General features: G+C 40.6%; 1 long non-coding RNA gene across 1 annotated transcript; it reads left to right on the top strand.

Moving 5' to 3' along the window:
- The first annotated feature begins 212 nt into the window (after positions 1–212).
- On the top strand, positions 213–3983 carry LOC102436871. The gene is made up of 3 exons (XR_002827763.1): positions 213–294; positions 3429–3484; positions 3942–3983. It is a non-coding gene; the product is annotated as an uncharacterized LOC102436871 (long non-coding RNA).
- The last annotated feature ends 1279 nt before the right edge of the window (positions 3984–5262 follow it).

Raw genomic sequence — 5262 nt, 5'->3', positions numbered from 1 at the left:
TTATTACACCTAATGGGTTTAGAAAGGTCAGGTTAGATTTTTTTAAAATAAGAGAAAATCCTGTCAACTTGAACCAGTCAACTGGTCCTTATCATTGTTCTTTTAAGCATTAATGTGAGAATTAACTAATATTGTCAATTCACTATAATAGTGCTTTCATTACTTTTATTGTTTTCATAGCTTTTGGGCAACTTCAAGGATAAAGAACGTACCATAATTGCACAGCAAGTAAAAGATAAGAAGGTCTGGATAGGAATCAAGAAGCTGCTAATGTTGATCGAGATGTCCCTTCAGGTAAGTCGCGTCCTTCCCCATATAATTCAGACATAGAAACTTCATATGCCTTTCTGTTTGCTAAAGTTTTAATTTGTTATAATTTCCTTATATTATTTCTGAACTCAAGTTGATATTAGTAGCCTGAGATCAAACAATAATTTATTGGTACTTTTCTTTACCACTTCTTAAAATTCAAAAATAGAAGAAAAGGTTATAAAGTTATTTTAAGTTGTTTTTTTTAAATATTTTTATTGATTTCAGAGAGGGAGAGAGAGAGAGAGAAACATCAATGATGAGAAAGAATCATTGATCGGCTGCCTTCTTCTGCACACCCCCTACAGGGGATCGAGCCCACAACTCGGGCATGTGCCCTTGACTGAAATCGAACCCGGGGCCCGTCAGTCTACAGGCCTATGCCCTATCCACTGAGCCACACCAGCTAGGGCTATTTTAAATTTTAACATTGGGTGGGAGTCAATTAGGAAGAACTTCAAAGAGCAATTGTTCTGCTGCCCTTCATTTTAGAGATGACGGTACCGAATGTCCCACAGGTTGTCAGTGAGTTATCCAGGGTCACAGGCAGTTAGGTGATGGAGGGGGGATGATGTTGTCCATCAGTGGTCAGGCAGCTACCACACATACACCAACAGGGGCCTGGGAAGCTGTTTTAAGAGACAGAGTAATTGAGTTGTGCAGACTGGACTTGGGCTCTGTCTATTGTACCCTGGCCTGGGCTCCTGAAAATGTCATGCAAACTACTATATAGTTAAGCACCCACAGGAGAACTGAGCTCCAGGCTATTGCTCGGGCAAAGATGAAACTTCTTTGGGCCTTTCTCACATCTACTGGCAACTTGCCTTTTCTCTTTTTTGGGGAACTCTACCCCTCCACATACCCATCCTGTGTCTTATGCTTATCTAGTTAGATAATAAATGTATGCTTACCAAGCTCTGTGAGTGAGTTCAGGGACCTTGGCTGTCACTCACTATTGAATCCAGCCCCTGGAACAGAGGCAGACACATAGTAGGCTGCTCCGTAAACTTGCATTGAATTTACTGAGGTCCTAGGCTACATTCTAAGCATATGTATTACTGCTCAGCCCTGCCACTTGATCAGTGTGAGCAGTGGGCGGCGGCGGTGGTGTCAGTTACAACTGAAATAGGCTCTTGGACCACTAACAGATTGGAAAGACAAAAATGAATGCTTTTTAATCTTTGCTGGTGAATTTATTTTAAAATAAAACTGTGGTTTTCGGGAACCTAAAGTTTAATCTATTGAACTGTCAGCCAGACTACTTTTAAGCCAATTTATTTATTTCCCATTTTGAGCAGTAAGTTAAAGTTACAGACTAATCACTTTGCTTAGGATTTTTCTTGGTAAAAGTGCATATACAGATGTATTGGCTCTTTCCTTGGAAAAAGATAAACCTGTCAGATAATCAACTCTTCATTTTTTTTACTTTCAACACACTTTTTTTCAGTAATTGCATAGAAGAAACTATGCAGGGTTTTTCTCCCCAATCCCTACCCCTTCCTCTTGCTTTCATGCCTGCAGGTCAGTGATCAAGTTAATGTCTCTTGTGTATGTGGGGTAGAAAGTGAGAGTGGGGCACTCAGGCCTAATCTTCAGCGACTGACACTTCATAGGCCTCTGAGTTTGAACCCCTTCATGTCAAATGGATTTCGTGCAGCTGAGTGAATTCTCCTTAGATCTGCCTTAGAGAGACTGAGCCTAAGGGAAGAGGCACGTAGTCTAGCAGAATATAAGTCCTGTTCCCTCTCTGTTCACTGTACACAATTCTGTTAAAACTTGCACAGTGCCGAGGGTCTGCTCTGACTGGATGTCACCTGAGGGAATAAAGTCATTTATCTAGATTACTTTTTTCCTCCCTTTCTCTTGACTTTCAATTCCATAGCTACAGGCAAGTCAGTAAGTCGTTGCTCACACATATTAAATATATTTAATGGGCAAAGACCTGCAAGTACTGACTACAACTGAGCTCCAGCCAGTTCCATTTTTTTTAAAGAAGTTGACAATTGATTCATATGTAATTCGGTTCCCAAAGAAGAAAAATGTTTCTTTGGTTAGCTATTCACACTTTTTTTTAGTCCTTTGTAGTCTGACCTCTTAACTTTGATACATTTGAAACTTCTATACTTCTGGGATAGAAGAGATCTTTAAAAAGAAAGAAAGAAAGAAAGAAAGAAAGAAAGAAAGAAAGAAAGAAAGAAAGAAAGAAAGAAAGAAAGAAAGAAAGAAAGAAAAGAAAGAAAGGTAGTTAGAGGGGGAATCCAATTGCACATTTACCCACAGCTGCACTGAGCATTTGAAAGCTATTCCTGGAGGGCAGGGAGTTCCCTCTTGGGAAACAGACTCCTGCCTGGAACATTTTTTAAAAGTTAGGTGTGTTTCTTACAATAAAAATTCATCTCAAGGAATTAAAGATGTTTTTAATGAGCATTTTTTAGATAACGTCACATCTCTGGTGGACCAATGAAAATTGAATACAGTTAAATAAATTAGTTAAATATGAATATAAAATGAAACTTAATAATTAATTATAATGACCTGAACCTAGAGCCTGAACCAGAACTCCTCCATCTTTTCTTAGACTCATGACACCATTCTTATCACAGTAGACTTGGATTATCCTGGGTTAGAGGAGTCAGTCCCACTCTTAATTTTTTTAGTTTTAGCATAAGTTTTTTTTTTATTAATTGCAACAGCAGTTGGTTTCTTCAAGTTTGGTCTCACTTTTATGCCTTAGATGAGTCCTATGAGTTGGACGCCATGCATAAGCCCCCATGAATGGCTGCCGTCTGCTCTCACACTAGTCTTCTTGGGCATGCTGTCTCCTCACATAACTCTCCCTAAGGGAGCATGCAGCTGAGGTGCCTGTGAATGACTAGCTGGGTCACTTGGAACCTGAATAGAATAATTCTCTATGCTAGGAAATCCTATTCACTTCTCTTGAATGATGCAATCTGCTTCCTGTGTATCAGAATACTGGTCAAGGAACAGGTAGCACATTTCTGTGACTCAGCAGAGCACTGATGGGATTTGAAACTCAGGATTTCCTTGGCATGAAGTAAGTGCATAGTTATTAGAAGGCACCATTAACCCATCGTCTATATTTCTTCTGATGTATTTAGATGGATCCTGAATACCGTGTGAGAAAATTCTTGGCTCTCTTAAGAGAAGAAGGAGCGTAAGTATGTATATACAACACTTAAGACTGTCAACCAGACTTACCACTCTTTTAAATCCCAGTGCCTGTTCTATAAGTTGCTTGCTCTACAGTGCATACAAATTTCAAATCTCAACCTTTCTTGGACAACTCTTTCCACTTATAGAATTCTTCACTGTGTTGTAGGTCTGAGAGACCAAGCAAGGAAATTGGTTGTTGTACTGTTGGTTTGCTTTCCCTGCCCTGCTTCGCAAACCTCCTTGTTACAAGGCAGGAAAAACTCAATGGTACGTATTTGTTGGAACCTCCTTATAAATATATGGAGCTGGGACCATTTCCCTTTGTGACATGCTCATCTCATAGCAAGTGCATAGTGGAAAGTTTCAAAAAGCCTTCAAGAAGCTCTTAGTGATTTTGTGAAGAATGACTTTTTGCAGACCCTCATCTGTTTTTTGTGTTTGGGGTATTTCTTTTTCAGTCGCTCCCTTGACTTTGAAAATTGGAATATTTGCAAACACATAGTGACCAAGTTAAAGAATGCCTGGGATCGTCACTGGATTTGCTCAAGACCCTAAACAAAGTGAATCGTTCCCTGCCTTCAATACGTGCTCACTCTGCATGATCAGTGAAATAAAAGTCCCCTCCTTGTGCTTATCGAGATAGTCCACTATTTTGTGGAAGGTACAGACCTGCTTTAGAATGCTGTGCTTACCTTTCACTGCAAGCTAAGATGATTCCTTCTTCCTCAGCCTTTAAGTGTGGGAGATATACTGTACTTGTGAACACAACTCATTTTAAGCCCCATACTCCCCCCTCCACCCAAAAGCTCTAAATAAATGTAATGATGTTGCAGGACAACGTTTGGCCTATTAGTAGGAAGACTTTCTACAGGTAAACCAGGAACAGGGAGGGCTCACAGGGATTATTTTACAACTTCCCTGTGCATTTGGTTAAAGTTCTCCCAGTAAACTGCGGCTCGCGAGCCACATGCGGCTCTTTGGCCCCGTGGCATGGGCCACGAAGTTTCAATTGCACTGTCCGTACGCGCCCGCACGTGGTATTTTGAGGAAGAGCCACACTCAAGGGGCCAGTTTGCCGACCACTGACCTAGAGCATGCCCACTGGGGGTCCTTTCTGCCCAGACCAGTCTAAAACTGTAAAGGACACCTTTTCCAGACAATCCAGAGCTCAGGGGACACCATGTCTTCTTCCTGACAACCCTGGCCCTTGTGTGGCTTAGCTCTCCAGCAGAGCTAGCAGGGCAGAGCCATTTCCAGTCAAGTTTCATTTTCAGTAGAGCAAATGCTATGTTCCCAGTAAATGGAGCTGAAAACATGGGTGAGGAAAGGATTGAGTCAGTGGCCAACATCGTGGTCTGCTGGCCTTGAGCCACATCTTTGAGTGTCTGTGACATTAATTTGTGTATTGGGAGTGCTGGAGTCTATGAAATGAATTACTGCCCAAATTGCTTATTTCTAAAACGGGAAATTCTTTGTTAGAAGCTGTTTTAGAACAAAGTAAGCCTGTAAGAAAGTCCTAGAGTAGATCATGCCTACTGTCCATGACGTGTCAGATTATCTTGCTTGGCGAACAGAGGAAATGAACTTAATTTGGGCCACTAATTTAAGAGTGAGAGTTGAAGCTACCACATTCAGATCTTGACATTCCTTGACCTCCTAAGGATTAATCTGGAAACTCCACACATTGTACAATGTATCCATTTTAAGTTGACCTTCTCTTTAATGACTTAACAGAAAAAAACTGCATGATGAAATATATTTTCTCCAAATATATATATA

This window comes from Myotis lucifugus, unplaced genomic scaffold (assembly GCF_000147115.1).
Source record: "Myotis lucifugus unplaced genomic scaffold, Myoluc2.0 scaffold_3923, whole genome shotgun sequence".
NCBI lineage: Eukaryota > Metazoa > Chordata > Mammalia > Chiroptera > Vespertilionidae > Myotis > Myotis lucifugus.
This window is presented reverse-complemented; position numbering and strand designations above follow the sequence as displayed.